The following is a 26124-nucleotide window of genomic DNA, read 5'->3' on the forward strand; positions in this document are numbered from 1 at the left end:
GAGGCACACAGGGCCAACACCCGGCATCATGGTGTGGGGAGCGATCTCCTACACTGGCCGTACACCACTGGTGATCGTCGAGGGGACACTGAATAGTGCACGGTACATCCAAACCGTCATCGAACCCATCGTTCTACCATTCCTAGACCGGCAAGGGAACTTGCTGTTCCAACAGGACAATGCACGTCCGCATGTATCCCGTGCCACCCAACGTGCTCTAGAAGGTGTAAGTCAACTACCCTGGCCAGCAAGATCTCCGGATCTGTCCCCCATTGAGCATGTTTGGGACTGGATGAAGCGTCGTCTCACGCGGTCTGCACGTCCAGCACGAACGCTGGTCCAACTGAGGCGCCAGGTGGAAATGGCATGGCAAGCCGTTCCACAGGACTACATCCAGCATCTCTACGATCGTCTCCATGGGAGAATAGCAGCCTGCATTGCTGCGAAAGGTGGATATACACTGTACTAATGCCGACATTGTGCATGCTCTGTTGCCTGTGTCTATGTGCCTGTGGTTCTGTCAGTGTGATCATGTGATGTATCTGACCCCAGGAATGTGTCAATAAAGTTTCCCCTTCCTGGGACAATGAATTCACGGTGTTCTTATTTCAATTTCCAGGAGTGTATTATGTACTCGTTTGTTCAAAAAAAAAATGGTTAAAATGGCTCTGAGCACTATGGGACTTAACTGCTGAGGTCATCAGTCCCCTAGAACTTAGAACTACTTAAACCTAACTAACCTAAGGACATCACACACATCCACGCCCGAGGCAGGATTCGAACCTGCGACCGCAGCGGTCGCGCGGTTCCAGACTGTTGCGTCTAGAACCGCTCGGCCACCCCGGCCGGCTGTAGTCTTTTGTGTTTCTTTACAGTATATACCATGAACATATCCCATCCCGAAAATCGATTTTTGGAACTTTTGAGCGATATGTTTCAAGATTAAAGTGCCTGCCACTTGAGATTTTCCAGTATTACTTGCGCTGTGTGTCAATCAGACGGCTAGGAACTAACAATGGGATTCCTCTTGCCGCTTACAATCTTTTTTATGTTCGTATGTCAGCTGTGCTGATTTTTGTGAAGATTTTATATCCGGGATAATGTATCCTTTGGTTGTTACGGATAACATTTCCAACAGTGAAATTAAGGTGATGATTGCTTACCTCTGTATCCACCTATAGTTCATGTTACTGTTTTATCCACTTCGGATAGCAAAATTCGATTAACATGAAATAAGAATAAGGAATGGATCAGAGGAAGTGGATCAGAGGGAGCCTTTTTGTCAGAAATCAAATTAGGATGTAGAACCATTCGCTCTGTGTCCAGAAATAAGTGTAGAGTTTTAAAAACTGCTACTGCGCTTACACAATTGTCTCATAATACGTTAACAACAGCTATTTTCACTACACAACGACATGAAATTTCTAATGGTAAAGTGCGCCACCATTACCTACGCGAACAAAAGAAAGTGTTTCAGACAAAGACACAAGCCGCCAGTTAAACAGAATAATCAGGTATTGCCTCCAAGAAAAACAAAGAAGGAAGAAAACAAAGAAAGTAGTACATATTCTGCGCACGTGCTCCTTTCATCCGGCCGAGTTGACCTTTTAAGTGCAGAAGGGCACCATCTTTCGCCGGCACCGTTTAAATGCCCTCGGGACTCGTCGCCTGTGCGCCTGCGCAGTCCCCGCTGTTTCAATTGCCACGCTCGATTCGGGGCCGCCGACGGGACCGCGTGGAGGGGAGATGCGGCCCCGTCTCAGCGTAGTCGCGCGGGCGCAGAGTTTGACCAGCCTCGTTGGAGGACGGTCGTGCGTTTGGTTTGCAGTGTCTGTGCGCGGAATTTCCCTCAGGCGTCTTGTGCCTGAACGCAGTGATTCTCCTCTGCTAGTAAGTACGCAGCTGGTTCTATCAATGATTTCATACCGTCGCATCACTGTCGATGTTTAAAAAAAACTGAAATCTATTTTTGTTTACATGTGTGATCTGACATTTCGCAATGTTTATGTTTGTGTTTGGGATGCACATTTCCGGCGCTGACGGATAGTTCTCTGTTATGTAGCCAGTATTTGAGTTTAGCACGGAAGTATTGCCAACCGAGGCAGTGATCACATTTGAAAGAAAATGCCTTAAGTGTTTTGGCAGCTTTTGTGCCTATTCTTAAATACCAAACTAGAAAACTGTCAATACCAGCAAAACAGGATGTAGGTAAAGGAGTTACAATATTTGTTTACACTGTTCAGTTGCCAACTTTAGCATGTAAGAAGAATGTATAGTAGTCATAGGATATGCCCATGCATTTCACATATGCGTCTCTCTCTCTCTCTTTCTCTCTCTCTCTCTCTCTCTCTCACACACACACACACACACACAGCAGAGTGCCAGATTTACGATATGCTAATTTTTTGCTATACAGACGTAGTAGAAATAAATGAAATAGTTCTCTCTCATGTTTGTAGTTTATAGATGTCGATATTTAACGACGTGAGACGCTAATAAGTAACTGCGATTGATTGTGTTTGCAGAAACAAGATACAATGCATAGTACAATGGCAAGATTCTGAATACACACAGGTGACAACGGGATAAGCAGAGGGAATAAAAATGCAGACTGGCAATAGCAAGAAAGGCAACCATCTCATATCAATTTCAGTATTAGGCAGTCTTTTCACAAGCGTGTAGCCTTGTACGGAAGTGAAATGTGGACGATATGGAGTTCGGATAAGAAGCTTTTGAATGGGTAGATAGACTAACAAATGAGGGACTGAGTCGAATTCAGGATAAAAGAAATTTGTGGCACAATGTTACTGACACGGGGAATCGGTTCATCCTGGGGGATCGAGGCATTTTCAGTTGGTAGTGGAAGTAGATATGGGAATAAGAATGGTAGAGGGAAACAAAGGATTGAATACAGTAAACAGGTCGAAATAGACGTAGATTGCGGTGGTTATACTGAAATGAAGAAGCTTGTACAGGATATACTTGTGTGGAGATCTGCAGCAAACTAGAAAATAACGGTATTCGTATACAGCACTTGCAATTTTTCTTGACAGCAAATATACTAAGAATAATAGAGAACTGATACAATGCTGCCCACTTAAAGATGAATGTAGCGTTCTCGAGCAAGAAAGTTGCTTTCTACAAACAAATTACACAGGGTAGAGCGGATGTTGACAGCTGTGTGCTGTGTTGCGTTATATCGGAGGAGGAATACATGTGATCTTTGTTTCAGTTACAGCCACTAACTACAATTATTTCATTGAGATTAAATGAATAGACGTTATGTGGATGAAATGAACGTAGCTGAAATGAAATTGTGTAATCTGTTCGGATGTGCTGAACCTAAAATGTTATTTACTACAGAAAGTATTTCCGATAGTAATCATAAGCCGCCGACCCGTGTTCGAAGTATACTTCTTTGTGATTCATTACATGTATGGTTGTTTGGTGTTGTCAGAAAGTTGGCGTGATAAGACGAGTGATACCACATGAATGTAATGGAAAGTGACGATTTTGGAGTTTTAAAATATTACCACTTATAAACACGCTGCAATAAGAAATGTTATTTAAACGTGCTCTTATTGACTGAATGGAGTCGAATGACATATTATGTCATACCCCTAATACGGACTTGTAGAAAATTTCTGCCATGTTAATTTTAATATTTCGCACTGCTAGACAATAGCACAGTATCCAGAATGAAATCTTAACTCTGCAGCGGAGTGTGCGCTGATATGAAACTTCGTGGCAGATTAAAACTGTGCCGGACCGAGACTCGAACTCGGGACTTTTGCCAGTACCACCAGCGACTGTTTCATTTTAAAATTTTAGTTCACCCGCCTTTCAGATTTGCAGACTGTTGTTTCTTCCGCTTTATAAGGTATTTCTCCATCAATGACAGTTTTTGTACAGGAGCAAGTTCGCAAGGATTTCCTGCTTATCCATCAAGCCTTTAGTTGGAACATGAGATGGCTGATTATTTCGCTGCCTTTTCCTCCTCTACGGTTTCCTAGAAGTCGTGTGTTCGTCAAACAGTTTTTGTTTTCGTGACCTCTGCAGCCGTGTAGTTCTGTCGTCTGTAACGGAAACTTTATCAACTACATTTTCAATGCGTCTGCATTCCAGAATTTGTGATCTCATTGTAGTATCTAGCAGGTTTGTCAAATTCCTCGAGCGATTCATTGCTTTGGATCCGTCTGTATTTAGGCATCCTCAGAAGTAGTACGACCGAAATTTCAAATTTTCGTATACAGATACAGGTATTTCTTCGAAGAGTTTTGCTTAGTCGTCGGTACTCATTACTAGAAATTTGCGATTTGAAGTGCCGATGACTGTCAAAATAAACGTTGCGGAGACAACGGTGACCTTCCTTTGGTGATGCCGCTTGCGTTAGAGGCTTCGCGCCTGTTTGCACCCCCTTCTCCTCCCGCCATTGTTGGCAGGCCCATCTTAACTTGTATCTCGTTGGTCCAATGATCCGTTCGAATTGGATAATGGGCGCTCCACTGCTAGTAACTCGACTGCTCCACAATTCTCAGCTGCGGTGCTGTTGCCTTCTGTGCAGCAGAATTTTCTATACAAGAAGCGGACGGAGACACTGCACGATCAGAGACACTGAAAAGGCAGTAAAGATGCAATTTCCAAACATGCCTCGTTAATTCAAACCAGAATACGCCGTCCACGGTTCTTCGTTTTCCCCGGTATGAACACGCAATCAGGTCAGTGTATTTAATTGCGTTGCTCATCGTTAAAGCTAGGCCAATGGTAGTCACCCTGGTCCCTACAGCCCATTAGAGGACTTTCCAGCTTTCATAGTGGGCAGTAGAGATACTAAAAACTTTTTCATTAGGTTTTCATAAAATTTTACATAAAAAAGTTTGCTAAGTAATCATTATTTTAACTTGCTGTAAGTCTGCTTTATAAATATTGTAAGGTAACGTTACTTCCCTACTTTATAAATCGTCCATTACTGTAGAACCGGTGGGCAGTTAGAAAAACATAGACGCAAAAGTGGTTTAGGCGATTCTAGCGACATTGACTCTGAACTTAAATCGTTGTCTAGATTATGTGACTAACCACTCGCAACTTACATTGATTAATCATACAATGATAATCATAAATCCCATTTCTCTCCCTCGCTTATAAATGAAAAATGAACTAATAATAAAACGGAAAAAATGTGAAAATAAATAAATAATATGGCACGCGCGCACACACACTCGAGGCACAGAAAAATGCACTTACGGAGCTATATTTCGGAAATCGTGACCATAAGGAAAACAGCGAACTCTCAACCAGATTTCCGTATGAGAGAAAGCTGTTTTGCTTCCAAATAATGAATTAGACGCTGATCTGTAAGTAGCTTTCCATTTTATTATAAAAACTTCAGTGGACTGTTTTAAAACTGACTTAAACGTGCAAACGATGACCAATATCTTTTGCCTTTTGCTTGTGCTTTTTTTCCCGCGGATACGCAGGGTCGGCATGGTTAATCGGATGTGGCAATATTAGTCGAAGGGGTGGCCAGATCCCCTTCCTGCCGCCACCCCATACCCACTGGGCAGGAATTAGTGTACCCCAACTGTCTGCGACTAGTGTAATCCATGCAATAGTGCGAAAGTGTTCAGGTGTCTACGAGACGTGGAACTGCGGCGGGACATGGGGACCAGCCCGGTATTCATCTAGGGGGATGTGGAAAACCGCCTAAAAACCACATTCAGGCTGGCCGGCACACCCGCCCTCGTCATTAATCCGCCAGGCGGATTCGATCTGGGGCCGGGCGCCTTCCCGAGTCCAGGAAGCAGCGCAAACGATGACCCATATATGCAGACGAAAATATCGTGTAATATTTCAGGACACTCACTGGAGACGTTTTGTAGCTAAGGCGAAACGCGTCTGGGTGCACAAATTACATTAAGAAATCTTAATGTGCTGCATGCAAAAGGCGGTTTTGTTTTGAATTACTGCAATTTTCAATTGAAAGAACCTTAGATGGATAATCCAGTATCGAGTTGATAAAATTGTATAGTACTATTGCAGTCACTGTGTATTAACATTGTTCATGACGATCCATTTGCCCAAGGAAGAGAAAAGTCGGTCATGTCATTTCTATGTCTACAATCGTCAGAATGACGACTTGTTGACAGTGAAAACTTGGCAAGTTGTACGTATGTGATAGTAGAACGCTGTATTGAATCTAAAGGCAACAGTCGACGAGCCAGGTGCTATGACAAATAATTTCAATTGCCTTAATTTTATTTTTAGGTTGTAGTAATACTGTCGCCGAAGAAAGGAATAGATACGGAGAGTGGAGAATCTCAGCTTTTCATTACCTCTATTTTCCGCAAGCCAACTTAAAATTGTCTGGCGGTGGGTACTATAGGTGCCGTTTTTGTTGCCCACTCATAAGAATTGCCTATTGGCGACAATGTTGTCCGGCAACATTGCGGGCACATGAACTGCGACCACATTTAATACAACATTCCAGCCTCTATTACACGGCATTGTCGGGGTCATACAATTCCGGGCCGTAAGTACGATATTTATAAGGGGACACACTGTTGCCACAAAATGGGCGAACGCCATGTGGTGACAGGGAGTACCGCTCCACTGCTTTTGCATGAAACAAGATGTCAAGTAAGAACAACAGAAATCGGGCTTTGTTGATGCGTGTTCTTTTTTAAGCTGGCGGAAAGCTTCTGAAAATTTAAATAGTTAACTAATGTTGCATATATACCTGTTCCAGAATATCGAAACGTGATTGCGCATATGTTGTAAAAGCAGTTGGTCCGACAATTGCTAAAATCGATACAAATCTGTAAGATTGTATACTTACAATGCATTGGCAATCACACTTCGGTTTTCAACAAATGGTGATGGGCTCTATGTACACGTTCCGTAGCTCTGACTGTAGATGAATAACATTTATAATATTTATAGTTCTCTCGTTTGGCCACTTTTCCATTGCTGCGTACAACAAACTTACCGCAACAAACAACTTCTATGCGACTATGTGCACGCGAGCCAACTTCCGAACAAACGCGAATCTATACAGTATTGCTGTCTCTCAGAGAAGTGACTGTAGCGCTGCCGGTGAGAGAAGTAGGAAACAGTCGAGAGCGAGAATGAAGCATGTACAAACAAGGACAAAGATAGCTATTGCCCTACAATACGAAATATACAAACAAGGACAAAGAGAGATATTGCCCTGCAATACGAAATATTCTCCCCCTTTGTGGAGAACCCGGGTAACCTCTCGGCAATACGTCGTGACTACCCGCAACATAGCAATATTGCCCCCCCCCCCCCCCGTTTTTCAAAAGTGCCTTCTATTATAACCACATAGCAGCACTGTTGATGGTAAAGCTATTGCGGCCAAATATTGAAGTAAAATATGGCTCATTTAAGCACACCTTAAGACTCCGTATGTTCTGATTTCCACGCCGTAGTCATTATGCGAGACGGATATGGGAGGAGGTAATATGTTGTTTGTATTTCTATGATTTTCTTTACGGAAATGTGGCGATCTATTGTCTCATTGGAAATTTATACTAGACAGGACATATGAATTTCTGGAACAACGTTACACTCCTTTATTGGATAATCATGAGGGGTGGTCGAAAAGTTGCTAGCCGGAAATAGTTGACCGTAATGTCTGGCACAGACACCACCACCGACTTGTATAGTGACCCTCTGTGCATAAGCAAGTCAAATTTCGCGGCTCCATCGTCGTTATTTTGCCGCTAGGAAGCTTTGTATACCGAGAGAATCAAGAGCCGCGCTGTAACTGAATATCCTCATTTGAAGGGAGTGACGCCCAATCGAAATTGCGGAGGACATGCGGAATACATTTAAAGACAGTGCTTCGTCTTATGCAACAGTGAAAATCTGTGTCCGCGTCAAACGTGGAAGAACGAATGTGGAAGGTGCGCCTAGGAGCGGAAGGCCTGTCACCGTTGCCACTGATGAAACAGACTGCAATTTACTATAAGCTTTTGCAGGTGCGTCGAATAGTGTTGCAGCACATCGAAACCACATTTGTAATCTCCCATGGGCGTGGTCATGACACTGTTGTGGATATTTTGGGAACGCGTAAAGTTTTGTCTCAGTGGATCCCGAAAGACTTGAATGCGGATCAGGCGTGGGACCGTGTGTAGTGTTGTGAAGAAATCATCCGCCAGTTTGAAGCGGATGAAGATGGCTTTCTGGCAGGGTATGTGGCAATGGACGAAACGTAGGTTCACGAGTTTGTTCCTGAGACAAAACAAGTCACAACAATGGAAACATCCTACCCCAAAAAAAGTTCCGGGTGCATACATCAGCCGATAAGGTGATGGCATCGGTCTTCTGGGATGCAGAAGGGGTAATTATGGTGGATTGCTTGCAAAAGGGCGTAACTATTAATGCATCACACTACTGCACCCTCCTGCGCCGCTTAAGGGAAGAGATAAAGAAAAAACGGCGCGGAAATTTGGCGCGCGGAGTTCTTTTGCGTCGGGACAACGCACCAGCGTACAAAACCCTCCAACACTGGAAACTCTGTGTGACTGCGGGTTAGAATTGTTACGTCATCCGCAGTATTTTCCAGATTTGGCTCCATCAGACTTTTCTTCTCCCAAACCTAAAAAAAGATCTCAAAGGACGACGATCTGACAATGATGATACAGTGTTTGATGCTGTGAGCGCTTGGTTGGACTCGAAATCGAAGAGCTTCTATTTGAATGAATGGTTTGTAGAAGTTATCTGAGCGTGCCCGCAAGTGTATTAGCGTACACCGGTGTTAAGTTGAAAAATAAATTGGTATTATGAAATTCGTCACTTTTTATTTGTTAGGCCAGAAAGGCCCCTCATACAATATACTTCACTGCCCTGCGTCCGATTACTGGTAATGATTCACAGTGCTTTCGGTCAAAAAACAACGGGTGTCAGTAGACATTGTTGCTCGCGGGATGTGTACCGTATCTGGAGATCGGTGTCAAGCGATCAAGGTCAGGTAATGCTGAGGTGTGAGGTACATGCTCTTAGCCTACCTTCGATTCACCTCTGACATCAAGTCTTACGCCACTCTGTGAGAGGTCGCATAAGAAACAAAGATTCTGTCGCTTTGCAAATTTTTGCTTTCAGCAAATACTTGAGGAAATGACAAAACGTTTGATGAAAGACGTGTTTATCCAGACCACCAGGTGCTACAGGGTATATCAAAAAGAATCATCCAATTTGGCACGTCTATATATCTAAAACTAAAATACATATACAATGAATTTTGTTTTTTGATGAACGGGAAACTCAATTTTTTCAGTTTTTCACACCTTTTCCATAGGTGTTCAATATGCCCCCCCCCCCCATGAGATGTTCCCACACTGCAGCGAGCATGTCTAGAGCTGCAGCTTCAACAGCTGCTGTTACGCGACGTCTCAGTTCATTCATTGTTGTGGTAACGGAGGCACATAAACAGTCTTTTATATACCCCCACAACAAGTAATCGCATACAGTCAGGTCCAGTGACCTTGGAGGTCAGTAATGTAAGGCTGAATCATCCAATCCAGTGCGACAGATCAATCGTTCAGTACTCTTTTGATTTAAACATTCCCGCACTTCCAGATGCTAGTGTGGCGGTGCCACATCCTGTTGGTAAACGGTGTCGTTCGAATCAGCCTCCAACTGTGGGAAAAGAAAGTTCTCAAGCATATCAAGATATGTGTCTCCTGTAAGTGTTCTCGGCAAAGGAAAATCATACACGTTTTCCCGTGAATTTTGGAGAGTCCCTCTCATGTTGTAAAATTTCATGTGGTTGTTCCGAACCCCATATTCTCACAACCAGTTTCTCGGAATTGATCATGCCATCGTGTAATGTTCTGTATTGTAGGAGGCTCCACACAATACCCAGTACGAAAGTCACGCTGAACAGTTATTACTGACCCGCACTGCGCAAAACGTAGAACACAAAACTCTTCTTGTTGTCCAGACACCATTTTTACTAGGAGTGAAGTGGGCGCACACTGCTGCCACCTATCGGGAACCATGTAAAACTCCGCTTTAGCATCTTGCTTCCTGATGTATCAAAGAAAATAAGTCCCAGCCTTAATATCGACTTAAATAGAAAACATCAGTAATGGTAAGATCGGTGGAGAAATGTAATCTCTATTTACATCACAAGTGCTCAGACTGGCCGTGAGACTGAATTATTCTTTAGCCTAAAGAGAAAACAAGAAGTTTTCTATTAAAATTTCTTAATTTCTCTCGTTAAACTAAACTCAATTTTGTTCTGACACTGTACATATCTTCATTTGAAATACTTGTGCCCGATGAAGTACGGAAACGTTGACTTAGTTTACATAAAATGACAAGGTATTTGTTGTACTATCATAAATACGTGTATTTTATGTGCGGTTACCAGTGTTTTTGCACAAAATGACAGTAATTTTGTGAAAAGCCAAATGTACACGTGTAACTGTTTATTTTCTGGCTATGCACTGCTGTAAATGAATGGTAGAAACATATTCTCACGGTGTTTAAAAAATGTGTCTGCATCTGTAATTTTATATATGAACTTGCACCTCCCGTTTCAGTTTCGAAACATAATGTTATTTGACCGCTGTCAGTAATGAACGATCCGGCTCCGTAGCTTGGTGATCAGTGTAGCAGAATTCCATGCGAGGGGCCTGGGTTGTATTCGCAGTCGTGTCGGAGATTTTCTCCGCTCTTCGTGGGCTGGGTGCTGTGTTTTCTTCATCATTATTTCATCATCGACACGTCAGTCGCCGAAGCGGCATCAGCTAAAAAGAACTTACACTAAGCGACCGGTCTGCCCGTCGGCAGGTCGAAGGTACACTCACATTTCATTTCAATAATTAAGAAGGTAGATAAAAAAAGAAAGACCAACGCTAATGGAGCTTACGTTACTTTTCACTGCTGTCTCCGCCAGCATTTTGGCTTTAACCCCGTCGCTCTGTGAGCTTTCCTTTCCAATTCCGCAGGCGAAGAATTCTTGACCGTAATGCCGGACCCACTCTTGTATGGCATGTTCGACGACGTTCTCTCCGAGCTTGGTGCTGCATGAGAAACTTCCCTGGACACGAACAAATGATAACTGAACAGCCCGAGATCTGGAGTGTAACATGCAGCCGGCAATATCCTCCGAGCCCATATTTTCGCTTGTCTCCCGTTCTCGGAGCTGTTTGTGGCCATAAGTTGTCGTGAAGCAACTCGGACGTTCTGAAAGTGTGTTCCGGCGCTATATCCTCACCGCAGGTTTCATTTTATTGAAGCATGTTGGAGAGCTACTGTTCACAGCGCATTGTCAGAATATTGTTTTAGGTCGAAGTTTCAGAAGCCCGTTAACGTAATTTCCTGGCAGACGCGTGAGACTTGAATTGTTTCGCAGTGGCGGATCCAGATATTTCCATTCAAAAATTTGCTATTGGAACTGATCCGTTACTGGTACACCTTGTTCCTAGGGACCCAAGGGGACTTCCATTTATCCAGCGCCGCAATATCTGTAATAACACTCACCAGCTTCTCCCTGGTGGCTACCAGCCCACAACATCGTTACAGGCGTGTCTTTTCTTCTATGAAGGGTTCCAGGGACACAGGTGTAGCTTTAGTGAAAATTATTTTTTCTCGGCATCATTTTCAGCATTCTGGATTTCCGCCAACATACTTAATAAAACAGACTGGAAAGACAGGAATGATTCACAAGAGTGTACCTCACCGTCGTGTTTGAATGTCTCATTATTTTGTGTCCAAACTGTTTCGGTAGTTCGAATGAATAAAAATACAGAAATTGACTGGTAAAGACACTAACATTACTAACAATAAAATCCACCCTCCCCCCCCCCCCCATAAATTATGCCTGTAGAAATTTTTATACTGAATTTGAACTTTTCTTTTGGTTTACAGTTCTGAAACACCCTCTATTCTGCGTTTAAATGTGAAGTTTCAATTGTTTAGGTTAGTAATTGTAGGTGATTTGTAGGACTTTGGAAAATCATATTTTTCACGTTCTTTATTTTATGCTCTTCAGTATCTGTTTTTATGACGTCTATAAGATATGATCAGAAATTATGAATACGCTAATGAAACGGTAGTAAAAAATCGTTATTAAACCGTCATTTTTCCGCTCTCCGTCGTTCCTTAGTTGCTTCAAAATTCAAGGAGATAAGTTCCACCTTTGTAAATAAATGAAAGACTGTTAGATTTTTGCCATACGCGTTTCGCTACTTTTATTTACACAGCATATTCAGTGGCCTATAATACGTGTTCGGTTTCACATATGTAATAAATTCTTTATGTAGTAGTTGCAAGTATGTTGCTAATGTAAATCTTACAAATGCACAAGTAAGTTGTACAGCACATGCTGGATGCTGGCAAAGTTTCCATATTAAAGCGCACAGGCGTACATACACTGTAGAAGTCAGTGATGTGCTTCCAACTGTCCATCACAAAGGAAGCGGGCAGATGGAAATTGACAACAGCCGCCCGTACTGTCGCAGGGCAGCACCCAGCATTACGTTTTGAAATAGTTCTGTAACCTTCTGTAACCTCCTGTACACCGATTGAAGAGGAGACTAAAAAGGTTCGAAAACCAGTTCAGGGAATAAATAACCGTTTCAGAAAAGTGACTGGTTGCAGTTGCATTGGTACTAATGTTACAAATGTCATCTTTTTCTTGTTTTTCAGGTTAGAAACAAATTTTACGGCATATGTTTCGGAATATTAAATCATCATTTGATGTTAATTACGATTCTCAGTGTTGGTAGTTGATGTGTGTGGTTCTGGAGATGTCTACTGGGTCCCCGTACTCTCGATGGCCGATTTCTGGCGTTTTTTCACGCACAGAACGGTGAAAAATAAAATAAACTTGTAACACAAATGAGACTACCACATTCCATTAATAGTATCACTCATCTCTTTCGATATAGAGAAAATGTACACGTTGAAACCCAACGCAGACACGATAAAACTAATTGAAAAAAACCTACTGACATACAGCTACCTGCAGATAATATTAGAGAAATAACCGAAACCCTCAAAGCAATCACATCACAAAACTACCTCCAATTTGAAAAGGAATTTTACTTACAAAAAGACTGCCTTCGAATAAAATCCCCAACATCACGAACATTGGCAAATATTTTCAACAGTCATATAGAAAACACAATCTCAGATACAATAATCAGAAAGAAAAGATACAAAATTGTTGACTGGTACAGATATGTATATGATTTAATGTGTATGGCATATGAACCAATGTAGAAAATAGATAAACTTTATACAGGCGTAAACAGTATACATAAAAATATTCAATTCACCATGGAAAAAGAAACACAAAAGCAAATACATTTCTTGGGTATAATAGTAAAGAGAGAACAGCAATAACCATACATCTGACATCTTCAGAAAGCCAACAGCCACAGACGCAGTTATGCATGCTACATCAAACTACCCACAAAATAAAAAAATTAGTGGCCCTTGAACACATGTTTCAAAGACTAAATAAAATCCCACTTAGCAAAGAAAATTATGGAAAAGAATTACAAACAAAACCACTCATAGCTACAAACAATGGATATAACACCCATATAATACAAAGACTGAACCACAAAATCAGGACACAACCAAAGAAAAATGAAAACAAGCAGAGAAGACAAACCGCCGAATACACACACTACAGCACACAAAGCAGCACAAAACAGCAACACTCATAATATAACTAACAGAAAGAAATGGTACACTTTAACATACAAACACAAATCAACACACAGAATAGCAAATATACCAAAGAAACAAGGTTTAACCATTGCTTACAGAACAAGACACACTCAAGTCACAATTAAAAACGACAATAGACAAACCAGCGAAATACGAAGAAGCAGGTATGTAGCCGTTCGAATGTCAAGAACGTCAATTAGTACATCTGTGAAGATAGGCAGAAATTTCAAAACCAGGTACAAAGAACGTATAAGAATATGTAAGTATGAAAATAGTCATTTTATCTTTGCTGAACACTTGATACAACATGGAAATGAACCACTCAGCATGGAACAGCGCGTGAAAATTATTAGAGTGAACAGGTACAACAAAAAACTCCAGACATTAAAGGAAGTTTTTCATATACAAAGAGCCCTTGTAGTGAAAAAGAAAGTAATGAATGACCAAATCAATATGAGCAATAAATCACAAAAATAACAAAAAGAAATGGAAACGAAACCATAATAAATAATTAATGAATACCTCTCTCTCTCTCTCTCTCTCTCTCTCTCTCTCTCTCTCTCTCTCTCTCTCTCTCTCTCTCTCCCACACACGCACACACAAAACAAATATAAAACCAAACATAACAAAAACAGAAGACAAAAGATGAACACACAGCGTCAGTTGGCAACATTACACTGGTAAATATACACACGTTCAACACACATTGATGAGCGAAAGTGAAGTGTTTCAATAAATGTGTGTGAAAAATCTCGGGTACAGGGACCAAGTAAACACATATCCAAGACCACACACATAGACTAACAACATTGGAAATTGTAAGTAACACCAAATGATAATTTAACCTAGCGAAACTCCTGGTACAAAAATAACCTGAAAAACAAGAGAAATGCATAAGAAAATGTAACATAGTAACATACTTGTAAATACTACGTGTTGCAGTTATTATGTATATAAAAATAAACGTGTATTACAGGTCACTGAAGATACTTGGTAGATAAAAGAAGCGAAACGCATACAGCTAAAAACATTCACTTGGCTCCAAAGACGTTTTTAAATGTTCCGTATTTAAATACCACCACACTGTTTTCTTTTTTGCCAAAATATACCAAAACTAAGTAGGTCCTGACGACCCAGACTTTGTGTTATATTTTTAGGTGTAAAAGTTAGAGGCTGAAGCTCATAGTGGGAATCACTAACTTACCGCATGATATAATGAGGTCTGTAACTTTCCCCATTGATTTAAATCAATGCCCACTCGCCGACAGTGTATGTGATGTCTGTGTGTATTAATGCGTAGAGGCCGCTGTCCGAAAGAACAGACACTACATACACTCCTGGAAATGGAAAAAAGAACACATTGACACCGGTGTGTCAGACCCACCATACTTGCTCCGGACACTGCGAGAGGGCTGTACAAGCAATGATCACACGCACGGCACAGCGGACACACCAGGAACCGCGGTGTTGGCCGTCGAATGGCGCTAGCTGCGCAGCATTTGTGCACCGCCGCCGTCAGTGTCAGCCAGTTTGCCGTGGCATACGGAGCTCCATCGCAGTCTTTGACCCTGGTAGCATGCCGCGACAGCGTGGACGTGAACCGTATGTGCAGTTGACGGACTTTGAGCGAGGGCGTATAGTGGGCATGCGGGAGGCCGGGTGGACGTACCGCCGAATTGCTCAACACGTGGGGCGTGAGGTCTCCACAGTACATCGATGTTGTCGCCAGTGGTCGGCGGAAGGTGCACGTGCCCGTCGACCTGGGACCGGACCGCAGCGACGCACAGATGCACGCCAAGACCGTAGGATCCTACGCAGTGCCGTAGGGGACCGCACCGCCACTTCCCAGCAAATTAGGGACACTGTTGCTCCTGAGGTATCGGCGAGGACCATTCGCAACCGTCTCCATGAAGCTGGGCTACGGTCCCGCACACCGTTAGGCCGTCTTCCGCTCACGCCCCAACATCGTGCAGCCCGCCTCCAGTGGTGTCGCGACAGGCGTGAATGGAGGGACGAATGGAGACGTGTCGTCTTCAGCGATGAGAGTCGCTTCTGCCTTGGTGCCAATGATGGTCGTATGCGTATTTGGCGCCGTGCAGGTGAGCGCCACAATCAGGACTGCATACGACCGAGGCACACAGGGCCAACACCCGGCATCATGGTGTGGGGAGCGATCTCCTACACTGGCCGTACACCACTGGTGATCGTCGAGGGGACACTGAATAGTGCACGGTACATCCAAACCGTCATCGAACCCATCGTTCTACCATTCCTAGACCGGCAAGGGAACTTGCTGTTCCAACAGGACAATGCACGTCCGCATGTATCCCGTGCCACCCAACGTGCTCTAGAAGGTGTAAGTCAACTACCCTGGCCAGCAAGATCTCCGGATCTGTCCCCCATTGAGCATGTTTGGGACTGGATGAAGCGTCGTCTCACGCGGTCTGCACGTCCAGCACGAACGCTGGTCCAACTGAGGCGCCAGGTGGAAATGGCATGGCAAGCCGTTCCACAGGACTACATCCAGCATCTCTACGATCGTCTCCATGGGAGAATAGCAGCCTGCATTGCTGCGAAAGGTGGATATACACTGTACTAGTGCCGACATTGTGCATGCTCTGTTGCCTGTGTCTATGTGCCTGTGGTTCTGTCAGTGTGATCATGTGATGTATCTGACCCCAGGAATGTGTCAGTAAATTTTCCCCTTCCTGGGAAATGAATTCACGGTGTTCTTATTTCAATTTCCAGGAGTGTATATGTAATTAAGGCAAGGTCGGCCAGCGATATCTTCGGAGCGGATGGACACCAGGCTCGAACTCTGGAATCGGCGATGCCCCCGAGTAACGAGGATAAGGTGCGACAGGCACTACATCAGGAGCATGTGGATAAGTCGAGAATTTGGGTGAGACGGGAGGCGGGCTATGATATTCCGTGCAGTTGCGATGACCTCTGTGTCCTGATAACGCAGTTGTCAGCGCACCTGCTTAGTAAGCTGGAGACCCGGGTTCGAATCCCAGTCCGGCACAATTTGTCAACTTTCCTGATAGATTTAAATCAATGCCCAGTCGCAGTCAGTGTCTGTAATTGCTTTGTGTCTTAATTCATATTGGCTGGTAGATCAAAATGGTGTGTGTTCTTTCGAACAGCTCGGGTATATTTTTGCGTCGATGGGGATAAAATAACTATTAGGACAACACAACACACAGTACCTGAGAGGAGATAATCTCCGACCTAGCCGGAATCGAACCCGAGCTCTTGGGATTGACGTTCTGTCACGCTGACCACCTTTTGTTAATTTTTTTTCTTTTTTGAATATTTTGTTAGTTGCATTTGTCCGGGGCGGACATCCCGTGACACCGACTGAAGTTCGCTGTGCACTGGGGGCGGACTGTATTTTTGTAATGTCTTGGACTCATCTCGAACACGTTTTGGTACAGTCGAGCTTAGTATAGATGTGATTGTATGTATAATTGCACCAGTAACATGACAAAAATAAACAGATCTGACATGTTTTGAGTTTTCCTTAGACCACTTACGCGATTTGTAACACGCCAGCCAAGACTTCTGAACGATAAATGTTCGCTATATTCGTCAATGTTTCCGGGCCTTTCACACTTTTCAACATACTGTTTCAACATTCCTGAGTAAGTGCAAACTTGTTTACAAAGGTCTCGTGGATGAACAATTTCCTTATTTGTGATCCTTTGCTTCAACTTGGCATGTGGCGTATCTGTTTTCGCCGACAGGTTAATATTCTAGACGATCTGAGAAGGCCTTGCACAGCAGCGAGAGAAAATCGTTGCATCCTGTAGCCAGTAGCGCTTGCTAGCGGAGGTGTGCTCGAACTATTCTCCCGTAACCATTCTTACACTGCTGCCCAACGAGAGTGGCTGTTGCAGTCTGTGAACGATGTTTTTTATGATGGAAACAAGACAGCATTATGGGTGTACGGATCTCACAAAACAGCCTTCTCTGGAGGTCTCAAATTCCTACTCATCAGTTACATCAAAGGCCTGTGCGTGGTGTAAAAAAAAGTGTATGTTGTACAATTAGAATATTTTCCCTCCAAACTCTAATCTCTGATAGGTGTGAGGAAAATGTACTGCAACTTGTTTTTCAAAGTGCAAACAGCCGTGTAAAGACTAGAACATGTCTCCCAGCCAGCCATGTATACTACCCCTGCTCTCTATTGTTGCCGCCTGGGCCTGAATCCGGCTGATGGGTCGATCTTTCCCTAATCCTCGTAAATGGGCTGTGGCCGGGGACTGCATATCGCACTTAACAGGAAGAGTTATTTCCCCACGACGGCTGTAAGTTCCACAGTCCATTGCAGAAAAGGTTCTCAGTGTCCTGGCAGGAGGCCGCATTGTACCTGATTGGCTGGAATGCCTAAAGGGTAAGCAGTGTCGCGGAGCGATGTGGAGTTCGTGAAGTTGAGAAGTCGGCTGCCAGCTCTCAATGGGGTTGAGATGGCAAGTGGTGCCGGCCGGAGTGGCCGAGCGGTTAAAGGCGCTACAGTCTGGAACCGCACGACCGCTACGGTCGCAGGTTCGAATCCTGCCTCGGGCATGGATGTGTGTGATGTCCTTAGGTTAGTTAGGTTTAAGTAGTTCTAAGTTCTAGGGGACTGATGACCTCAGATGTTAAGTCCCATAGTGCTCAGAGCCATTTTTTTGGTAAGTGGTGGTCCCTCTCCGGCGGATGTGTTTTTTAAAGCGCTTATCCTTCCGGAAGTCTGGAGTCAGTGATCAACGAGGCTATTTTTTCGGCTCGCAAAGGGTGCAAAAATTCGAAAGTGCGCGGGCATTGAATTCTGCGCAGGCAGTTTCCCATTTTTCTCCGCAATTATTTTCTAATTAATGAGCATCGACTTGTGCGGTAGAAAGAGTCGCCAGAGCAGCGTGTGGATGCATCAGTAGCTGGAGGTGGTGATGGATAAAAGTGATGGGGTTAATTGATACCAAGTAAATTTCAGTTTATTTGTTGCTAATTTGAGAGAGATATTTTGGTGCGACTTTTTCCCTATTGAATTTGAGCTGTATTACTGATTGCTCAGTGGAAACTACCGACGGCAGTAAATAGGTCCCGGTGGAGGCGGTGTATGAGCTGTTGGCGCTGGACACATTCCAGCTCAGTGGTCGGATCTCGGAATCCTTCGTCAACGTAGTTACATAGCTGAAGGGATTTCAATTATTGACTTCAGAGTCGTGATGTTCAACTGTATCTCGCGGGTCAAAGTGAGGCTGGCGACCTTTGGAGTGATTTTTATAGTGCACCACATGACGTGATCGCAGCCTGCCTAGCGTGTCTATACTGGGGAAAGAGCTCACGTTGTACGTGAGAGAACATACCGCACTGAACGTTTGAGCAACAGGGCCTCCGGAATCTAGGTACACCAAAGAAATTGTCCACGGTGTCCTGTCGGTAATTCCCGTTAGGCCTCAGAGGTTCAGATGTAAGCACGAGATTCCTTACCGATGTGTTAATATGTCGCGTGACATCAGCTGAGACGCCTTTCTTGTGTTTACGCGGATAAGGCGAAGCATCGTGATTCCCCTCCCTTGCTCGCCGCCCCCCACCTATCCCCACCCAAACTCGTCCTCCCGGAATGCAGCGATAGTTCGGAGCGCCGTCGTCGTTGGCGCTGGTGTTGCCTGTGTTTTGGTGTGCTGGCCAGATGCTGGTCGGTTGACCTTGGCCCCGGTGTTTGGAAACTGCGCGCAACGCAACACACGGGCGGGACTGGACCGCCTGCACTTCTCGGCGCTCAAGGGCGCAAGTCGAGCGCGAAGATAATGGCTGCGGAAGACACAACTTCAGGGCTTGCTGCAAAATACCCCTCGCGTTTAGCGCTTTCCGGAGAGCAGAAACGGTTTTGCTCATGCTATGAGACACAGACTCGGGGCGAAAGAAAATTGCTTTAAAATCTTTCACTTACAAAAGTCACGCAAAAAATCTTAAATTCACATACGGTATAGGTACCTGTTGTGGCTCTAAGCACGTAAAAAATCGGTGGTTCTTATAGTTAAATAGAGCCATGGGTTCCCTCACTTTTCTTTCTTAAAGGAGGGTGTATTCTTGTCTGTGAAACACTTTCAGATTAATCGAGTCATGTCTCCCAAGCTATTGAACTCTTCAAAATAAATTTGTTTTCGTTGATTACGAAATTATCTCACTCAGCAACTCGTCTTTCAAAAGCTTCGTACAAAATTGCGTTTACTTCAAGATACGGCGTTTTTTTTTGCGATCTACAAAAACCACATAAAACTTCAGAAATTTATGTCTGTCCTTAACTTTTTTATTGGAGCTGTAGGTACGTTTTCGTTTGAAATTTTTGCGCCCGTAGAAATTTCATACTCAACCCGCAAACCAGCGTGCGGTTTCAAGCGAACTGCAGGGAGTTTTGGGTGTGTTTTTTTAGTTTGGATGTTCTCACAAGGGAAACTCTCAATCGCACCCCCCCCCCCCGCCTTCCCCCCACCCCCCTCAGATTTAGTGGTAAGAGGTCCCAGTGGACAGCCCGTCATAAGCAGAACACAGATCAAGCATGAAAATGGGCAGAAGGTGCACAGAACTGCGAAAAAGAGCGAAATAGAAACAGTGAACGGTCCAAGGGCAGGAAGTCCAATATACAGTATACCAAGCTGTAACAGGAGTGGCGTCGTGGTTAAGTGGTCACGGTGTTGGACTGTCACGCCTTCCTCTTACCAATTTTCTCGTTGTTCGCTTTATTCAAATTTGTGTCTGTGTTGTGGTGTAACGTCAGTTTGCAACAGCGAGGTGTAAAGAAGGGACCTATAATGATAGTTGATTGTGCACAACTACTCAATTAGCAGTGGCTTTCGAATGGGAACCGCAGACGTTTCGTGACAAGGCGACAAGTCAACCAAATTCTCCTCCGGAAAACAAGTCAGCCGTGTCATACACGGCATATATGACAGTGTGTGTCGTATGATAGGAATCTCTTGCCGGCGCACTTAATTTGTAAGCCTGGTGAGTGAAATACGCCTCCTTGCCCGATTTAGATGATCGTAAGAATGTGAATGTGATCACTCCCAAGGAAATGATGAAAACGTATAGTTTGCAACATAAGCTGCAACAAATCAGCGCAATAGTTTCACAACCACACGGTTTCTCTATGCTCTGTCAAAACATACGTTTCTGACGTTTTTGAAGTTTCCTTCCGTTTTGAAAGTTTTGAATCTTGAATTCCTTTGTTGTAACGTAGTTCACACCCGTTCATTTGTTGTTTTCATTTCTATGAGGCGTCTATGTGGTACCTCGCCTGCTCTCACTATTCATCACGTTTATGTGCAACGATCACTATTCTTCCCACATTACCCATACTCTATAACCAGTGTAACTGCCAAGACTACAGAAAAACACACATTTCAATGACAGGACGGACAGTTCTCAGTTGTGAAAAAAAGTTTCATAAAGTTGTGAAAAAATAAACAAATATGTGGCACGAGGTAGTTTTGAACTGCTATACAGTTCAGCACCGTTACCACTTTTTTTTCTTTTTTTGTGGACATATCTTCTCATTTAGACAAGTTTTATCTCCAAAAATAAAAGAAACTAAATTAAATCACCTCTTACTTGGCACGGCCACTTTAGGTTAAAATGGCTCTGAGCACTATAGGACTCAACTTCTGAGATCATCAGTCCCCTAAAACTTAGAGCTACTTTAACCTAAGTAACCTAAGGACATCACACACATCCATGCCAGAGGCAGGATTCGAACCTGCGACCGAAGGGCCGCGCGGTTCCAGACTGTAGCGCCTAGAACCGCGCGGCCACCCCGGCCGGCTCCGCCACTTTAACTCTGCCATAAAAAAAGAAATGAAATAATCCTTTTCAGGCGTTGCCCCTAACTATTCCCTCAGTTTTTTATTTATGTATTTATTTTTTACATGATTACATTTAGGAAACGTGTACAAATGAGAATTCTAGTAACTGAGTGTTACAACAACAAAGGTGGAATTCAAATCTTAACCACGATGCCACTGCTGTTCACCTTCCATCAGTGTTGCTCTTGGTAAGCTTCGACCGTTCATTGTTTCTGTTTTTATTTATTTATTTATTTATTTTTACAGTTTAGTACTGCTTTTTTTCTGTTTTCATGCTTGGTCTGTATTCAGTTTTTGATGGGCTTTTTTATCTGATGTTACCACTAAATCTAAGGGGAATGTGACGGGGAGTTTCCCTTGCCAGTACCTTCCAGTTTCCACTTAGCTTTAACAGCATGTAGCCTCATCTGAGTTGCCGCTCCCGGACAAAGACTTCGAAAAGCCCGCGCATACGTGTCAAATCGAATTATTGTCCCACACGGATACTGTCTTAACAGAAGTCGCTATACTGCAGTGCCGAGATACGTTTGCAGCATGGATATGTGGTGTGCAACGTATAACACTTGCACATCCGACTTGACTGAGCACACTGTGTGGCGGTCACGGTGCATGCGATTGTCGACTCTCAGTGGCTTCTCAGCAACAAAGTATGGAAAATATGTGTATAGGAAAGCGGCCAAGCGTGTTTGCCGCTGGTTTTTAATATAATACGAAGGTAACTGTCTACGCGGTAGTTATAAATTAGTGAATTTTAACTAAGATTTATTAAAATCTATTCCAGGCAGTCGAATTTCTCCGGATACAAGAAGAAATAACCCTCCCTCAAGGACTCCTCCGGAAGCCCATAAAACTAGGACAGATCCGAGGAAGCCCGAACTTACGGCAGATTAAATCGACAAAGTTACGGAACATTGGCTGGCGCAAGGATTTACTGAGCTTACAGTGAACACAATAAAACATTTAGAAAATATCAAAAAATTACGCTTATCATTGCTAGTTAGAGCGCATTCAATGAATCTTTGTTACCTTTAATTTCTTGATAACAGTCGTTGCAAGTTTCAAACTCCAAATTACGACTGCATAATTCAGCTTTCATCGTATCAACATAAAATTTGTTTCTCCATCGTCAAGCCATCAATGATTCATGTGACTCTCTCTACATGGGCATAGAACCGCCATTATCGTTTTGATAAGGCGTTTCTTATCAGTTTAAAAACGTTTTCCACAAAAGCAAGTTTATGAACTTAGAAGCTTGACTTTGTAATTATTCCAAAGTTTTATTTAGTATACGGGTCTTCACACAGACTGCCAAAATTAGTGATGTGAATGGAGTTCTTAAAAATACACAGCAATTCTTGCTTCGTGCTTCCGTACCGATCGTCAAATACAGGGCTGAAATGCTGAGCAGTTAGGTAACAAACCCAACACCTGACAACCCAGACGGCTGTACTAACAGCAGGTAAGTTTGTGCCCGTGGAACAAGATTGACCCCATGATACTGTGTAAGAGACTTTTCTAACGAAGTATTTTCTGGTATCCTAGATTGAACGGCGTTCTTGCAATCAAGTGAAAGTAAATGACCCTAAACTGTGTGAATGGGTACGGTCATATGCTCGGTGAAGTAGTGTGTGAGTTCAGCTGCGCTCATGACTTGGATCTTGGTCTAGATTACCGAAGCGAACAAGACATTTATTCAGAATAAGGCGTGGAAGAGATAAATGAATAAGAGGTGGAAAAGGAAGCGGTATTAGGAGCAACTAGAGCAAAAGACAGGAAAATCAAACTTTGCTATATTAGTTGTGTGACACTAATACGCAGTAACTGCGCAAGAAGTGTTTTTAAGGACTGTGTATAAAACTCGTGTGTGGTTGGTTGCTTCGTTGTTAAAGTAGTTTACAATTTACGTTATTTCATTGCTAAAGTTCCAGTTCTTACAATCCATTAATAATATCTGAATTTCAACAGTTTTTTGAGGTAAAACACACAAATTCGTTGTACATATAATTGTTTACTTGATAATATTTAACAAGAAAATGTTTGCAGTTCATTATAAGTATGTTCACCTTAAAATATAAATAACTAATAAGATTAAATTGATTATAAGGGATCGTTTAATTTTCATACTCCTAATTTTTAAATAAAAATCTGGGGTCCTTATTAGCGTGGCAACATAGTCGACGCCAACAATGCTAGTATAACTCGCGTTTGTCAGCGACTCCAGACTGGTTTCTTTCCGCAAATTCGTGGAAAAAATTTCTTTGAGAAAACGGAAATCTTCTGGAATTTTTTGGGGAATAAAATTTCATAGCGAGGAAATTGAGGAAGCATTTATCTTCATAGCCTTACACTAATGCCGTCTCTGATATTTTAGTTCAAATAACTCATTCTTAGGTTTCTAGATATTCTCTCTCTCTCTCTCTCTCTCTCTTTCTTTCTTTCTTTCTTTCTTTCTTCAAATTAACCGATGCACCTTTGCTTTTGTGGGAGACATTTGGCTCACCACGATGTCACCTCTCAATGACATAACAACAGCGTGTACATACGCAGTTTAGATTATTTGGATTGTCTATCGACTCTCATGGTGGTATCGAGTTCTGATGAGGTGCTATGTTGGATTTCGTCGTTTTAGTTGAAGCTTTTATTTGATGGCTTTCCATATTATACGTATGTTCTATGAATATATGCCGTTTCGATTATTGAGAATGTTACAATTAAAATAAAGGTAATGAGAGAGTGGCGGTTAAGAGCCTTCAGGAGATGTGAATAAATATCACGGGCACGGATTCTGTGTGTTCAAAGTAGCATAGTGGATAGAGATGTCCAGTTGCGAACTGAGGCGTAACTGGTGCTCTAATGGTAAATCGGTAGAACAACGACGAAAGCAAATGTGGCACCCCTAGAGCAGGATTTTTTTGTTTTTCTGGTCAAGGTATTTTTCCGATTTACAAATTAAAAATTTTAGTTTAGATATAATTTTTTGATATGTGCGATAATTTCACGGCCCGAAATACACAACTCCATCTCTTCAAGCTGCCAACACTGCTAACAAAAAGAATAAATAGGTTTAAGACATTTGGGGAAAAGTTGCCAAAATGGTATCATTTTTGGGGATTTTATGTTTGCTATGGGGGAGTTTCGAAAACTCAGTCTGCCGTTGCTGTATTGTAGACAGGAAAGCTCGTTCTGAAATGCCCACTAATGTTAATTGGACTGTGAGCCACTTTCCGTTTCCTATCATTTCTTCCTCACTTGCCCTTTTCAGTTTGTCGACAGCAACATATCTGAAAGCGAATTTTTTGTTGCTGTTGTGGTGTTCATTCCAGAGACTGGTTTGCTCTCCATGTCACTGTATCCTGTGCAAGCTTCGTCGTATCCGAGTAACTACTGCAACCTACATCCTTCTGAATCTGTTCAGTGTACTCATCTCTTGGTTTCACTCTACGATTTTTACCTCCCACGCTTCCTCCAATGCTAAATTGGTGATCCCTTGATGCCTCAGAATGTGTCCTACCAAGCGACCCCTTCTTTTAGCCAGGTTGTGCCACAAATTCCTCTTCTCCCCAATTCTATTAAATACCTCCTCATTAGTTACGTGATCTAGCTATCTAATCTTCGCCATTCTTCTGTATACCACCACATTTCCAAAGCTTCTATTTTCTTCTTGTCTAAACTATTTATCGTCCATCTTTCACTTCCGTACATGGCTATACTCCAAATACTTTCAGAAACGACTTCCTGTCACTTAAATCTATACTCGACGTTAACAAATTCCTCTTCTTCAGAAACGCTTTCCTTGCCATAGCCAGTCTTCATTTTATATCCTCTCTACTTCGACCATCATCAGTTATTTTGCTCCCCAAATAGCAAAACTCCTTTACTACTTTAAGTGTCTCATTTCCTGATCTAATTCCCTCAGCATCACCTGATTTAATTCGACTACATTCCATTATCCTCGTTTTGATTTTGTTCATGTTCACCTTATATCGTCCTTTCAAGATACTGTCCATTCTGTTCATCTGCGAATTTATGAAACTAATATTAGCCGCAGGGAATGAAGTTGCGGCGTTGTGGTTATGTAATTAGTGATAACGCTGCAAGTGGTCAAAAGAGACTAGGCAGAGCTTGGGAACGAAACCAAGTATAGTAGAAGAAGGGATTGGAGAAGGCAACCGAAGGCCACGTTCTTGCAGCGTAGAGTGCGAAGTGGTCGTTCGCGTGTATGTCAGGTATTTGCAGAGCTAAATATCCCCAACGTAGTTTGCTGGTGGCCGTAGCCAATATTTGCCGTTCACAGGCGTTCGGCATAGCACCAACAGTTTTACAGAGTGGAATACATGTTTGCAGGCGACGGGCACGCATCCAAACTTTACACAGTCGTCGCTGAGGTATCTGGAGTGTTCTTATGTGTGTTTTCCTCGCAACTGCAGCTCAACGTAATGTACATTTATACTGTTTAAATCACTGTAAGACGCCTGGAAGAGGATACTTTGCTACGTACAGTTCGTTATACCGTATACAAGTCTTGGTCTGCCTGTACAATTTTTGCGTCCCACACTTCCTCTCA

The 26124-nt window shown here is 43.0% G+C and overlaps 1 protein-coding gene across 2 annotated transcripts in view; it reads left to right on the top strand.

Moving 5' to 3' along the window:
* Nucleotides 1-1769: 1769 nt before the first annotated feature.
* Nucleotides 1770-26124, top strand: part of LOC126198535 (uncharacterized) — a 531369-nt gene continuing 507014 nt past the window's right edge. For both annotated transcript variants that reach the window (XM_049934933.1, XM_049934934.1), the window contains exon 1: nt 1770-1890. The gene's annotated coding sequence lies outside the window, so the exon portion shown is untranslated. The remainder of the gene's footprint in view (nt 1891-26124) is intronic.

The sequence above is a fragment of the Schistocerca nitens genome, chromosome 8, assembly GCF_023898315.1.
Source record: "Schistocerca nitens isolate TAMUIC-IGC-003100 chromosome 8, iqSchNite1.1, whole genome shotgun sequence".
Classification (NCBI taxonomy): Eukaryota; Metazoa; Arthropoda; class Insecta; order Orthoptera; family Acrididae; genus Schistocerca; species Schistocerca nitens.